Source organism: Sciurus vulgaris (assembly GCF_902686455.1).
Source record: "Sciurus vulgaris genome assembly, chromosome: 11".
NCBI lineage: Eukaryota > Metazoa > Chordata > Mammalia > Rodentia > Sciuridae > Sciurus > Sciurus vulgaris.
The window spans coordinates 126,087,993-126,091,953 of record NC_136472.1 but is presented as its reverse complement, the minus strand read 5'-3'; positions in this window follow the sequence as shown (position 1 = coordinate 126,091,953).

Below are 3,961 nucleotides of genomic sequence, written 5' to 3'. Positions count from 1 at the left end.
GGCTTCTCTGAACTCAAGGTTCATTTGGTGGCAGGGTGGTTCCAAGTGCCAAATTCCAACTCTGAAAATGTCAGAAGAAGATTCACTAGGAAACATGCCAAGAAACCAATTAGGAGAGTACATTTCTTCTTGGGAGAGCTTATAGGAATTTTAGGTTGTGTTAATGGGTCCTTTAGGAGCCTCAGAACATTGCCTCAAGAACTTGCTTCTAAGTCATTATAAGAAATCTTTCAGGGCAGAAGAAAGGAACAGGTCATTGTCTCCCTGATTCACCAAAAGACTGACATGAACTCCTATAAGTACTGCAGAGGACAGCTGGAAGGAGACCCCAGGGGCCCAACCCAAAGAAGGTGCTTGAAGAGGCCATGTCATACTGCTTGTTATGGTTTGGATCTTGAATGTCCCTCAAAGTCTCATGTGTGAAGGACTAGGTCCCCAAAGCAGCAAGGTACAGAGATGGGGCTTGTGTGAAGTGATTGGATCATGACAGCTCTGGCCTCATCAATAAATTAATCCATTTATTAAGCTGAATGGACTACTGGGAGGTGGTGGAAACTGCAGGCAGTGGGACATTATTGGAGGAAATTGGTTACTGGGGGCATGCCCCAGAAGGTATTTCTTGTCTTTGCCCCCTCTCTTCACCTCTCTCTCCTTCCTAGCTGCCATGAGCTAAGCAGGTTTCCTCCACCACGCCCTTCCACCATGATGCTTTCTGCCTCACCTCAGGCCCAAAGCAATGAAGCCAATCCACCATGGACTGAAATCTTCAAAATAGTGAGCAGAAATAAATCTTTCCTCCTTTAAGTTGTTTATGTCAGATATTTTGGTCACAGTGATACAAAGCTGACTAACACTCCTGAATACATTTTTCCACGGATTTGCAAAGGCTCTGTTCTCAAAACCTTCAACAACAGCAAAACTACATCAGGAGTATCTTCTGCCTCACCATGGTAGAGGTGAGGCAGCCCCACCATGAGACTAGAATCCCAGTCCCATGTGGCCTGGGATTCAGATGTTCAGAATGTCAGCAGTCCATGCCCCTATAAAATGTCTGGGACTATGGCCTGGTGGGGGAGGGCAAGTGGAGAGACTGGAAGAATAGGATCGTTTATAATAACTCAGGGGTGCAGCTAATATCCAATCATTCACCCTGACATTATTGTCATCATTTTCCCAAATCTATTTCTTCATGAGGAGATCCCTTCTCTCTTCATTCCTCCTCTCATCTTTTCTGACAAAATTGCTCTTCTTTGGAAACAAACACTCCTGTTTCTTCTTTAGAATGCCTCCTATCTCCTCCTTAACAACATTCTGGTCAGTTCTTGGAATGTGGTTTACATTACTGGTCAGAGCACAGGAGAACAAAAAAACAAAAGGGCTTCCCAGGTGAGTGCCACTGGTCGGATAGGACAGAATCCTCTGAGTGCCTGGAGTAGGTTAGGAGTGAGCCCTGAGTTTCTGGAGTGACTGTCTTCTCCTTTGGCAGAGTCTACTCAAGTGCCTTGGGCATCTCATTGCAAGTCTCTCGCAGCTGCTGTGAGCTCTAGGGGGAGGGGGGTTGACACGGTGGCATCTGAAGAGCCTGAAGGGAGATGATTTGCTCTTTTGGGATTTGTTGCTGGGATTGCAGGCTTCAGAGCTGACGCACCCAGTGAGGATTGGGCACAAGCCAAGGAGCAACTGAAAGACTCTGGGGTCACACACACTGCCCTTGGCAGTGCCAGCTCAGCCTGCTGGGGACCAGCCAGGGCTCGCCAGGCAGGCCAAGCCCCATCCAGGGAGTCAAGACCTTTTTGCAATTATCAAGGTTTTTTTCCTCTACTAGGGCAAGTATGCATTCCTCTCCTGAGAGTGGACTACAAAGCAAATTGTTCCTGCCTCTCCTCCAAGGCCAGTGGGGTTAGAAAACTGCTCCTTCCCGCTCCAGAAAGTTTAAAAATACATACAGGTGGATTCGTCTGCTCCAGACAGCAGCTTCTGTGGAAGATGACACACAGATCACCTTCTTCTGAGCCCCTGGGCTAGGCTGCCAGTTGGAACCCACCTTCTCTGCCTCCTCCTTTATTTGCTGACCCCCAAACCAACCCAGGGGAACTTTTCCTTAGAAAGGTTTCAGTGGCAATTGCTACAATGGAAACCAGAGGGACAACAAAAATAAGTACCCCAGGAATGTGACCACACTGGGGGCAATTTCACAAAGATGGTATAGCTGATATCAGTTTAGATATCAACCTGAATCCCTCCAGTCCCTTCCAGACCTCCAGCTCATTCATAAGTCCCACGGGCTCTTCTGGCTGGCTCCTCCTTCTGGAAACGTCTATCAAGTGAAGTTTTGTCCAAGGTCTCCTCTCTGGCTCTCTCACCCACATGCCTCAAGCAGTGTCTCTCCCAGCTCATGAGGAAGTCATTCCCCCATGGCCTCGCTCTGCCAGAAAGCCAAAGGGAGAAAACTTTTGAAAGGGTTCTGAAACCTGTCTCTGAAACCAGATTGTCAGCCGCCAAACTCCAAACCCTAACTGGACCAAACCATTGGACAACAGGAACACTGAATCTACATTTCTTACTTTGCAGATGGAAATGAGATTCCAAGAGAGGAGCTCAGGTGTAGGACATATACGAGTTTCTGGAATATCTTTGAAAACATGTCACATCTCTCCCGTGCCCAGGTATTCGCTAAAACTGTCAGTCCAGAAAGAGGTAATCACTCTCCAAATAGAATGCTTTCCCTCAGGAAACGGGGTTTTCACCTAAGGCAGACAACTGGAATTCCTGCATGATGGGCCCTCTGACTTGTCCTCATTCCTTGTCCCCCTCACCAAAGGCAGTCACAGTGCCCTCTAAAGTCCCTAGCCTGGGCCCACTGTTCCTCTGCTGAAAGGCTTCTACACCCTTTTAACAAAGTTTCTGTCTCACCCTTCAGCCTCAGGTTCACTGTCCCAGTGTCTAAGGGGCTCTGGTCACATGTCCTCAAACACCCAGGCCAGATTCTCATTCTTAGCATCAGCCAGATTCTTCTTCCCACCCACCATGGTCTCTTATGATTCTGTCTCTTTGCTTTTGACTTCAGCTCTACATTCAGCTTACCTGCATAGGTCCAGGGCTGTGCCTGTCACAGTCACTGCTGTCTCTATAGCACCGTGGCTGGCACAAACGTGCATTTCATAAACACGAGGAGTCAACACAAAGATGAGATGCAATCACAGAGGCAGGACACAAGTTTTAAATACTTATGACTTTATTAGGAGCAGGCCACTGTCACCTCAGCAGCCAGCTCCCTTGTATACACAGTATACACGCCCAGCCAGTACCCAGGTCCTCCCATCCTTCCTCAGTACACGGAATGCAAAAGAACCCAGCACAGTAGGGGCTCTATCAGTGACAGTGTTTAGTGTCTTCAGGAGCTGACTTCCACGCTCGGGGCACTCAGGACCCTCAAACTGTCCTCAGCTCCTTCTAGACCCCTCTCTAGAATGACAAGGTCCAGAAGAGGGTGTTTGGTTCAAACTCCTCCAATCAGTGCACATGATGGGAATGTAGGCTAGGGAATCCTGAGCCCATAGTCCCACTGAAGAAGTTGCTGGAGCCCAGAGAATGTTCCTCTTCTTCCATAGGCATGAAAAAGCACCCTAACCTTTTATTCCATCACCAGAAACCTATTGCTTGAGTCTCAACTCTACTCAGCCCTGGAGAACATGGTTGGAGTGAGGAAGTGTTCAAAGACAAGACAAATTTCCCAAGTTGTCTTGGTCATAATTCTTTGAAAAACTAAAAGAAGAAAGAAAAAACAAACAAACAAACACCATGACAGAAAAGAGCATGGAGACCTGGCTTTTGTCAGGAACAAAAGTGGTTATCCCTCCTTGAAATGATTTGTAAAACAACTGACAGCAAACACTGCTCTGCTAAGGGGCAGTCTCCCCAGTGATGGCACCTCCCTTCCCACCCACCCTCTTCCCCTGCC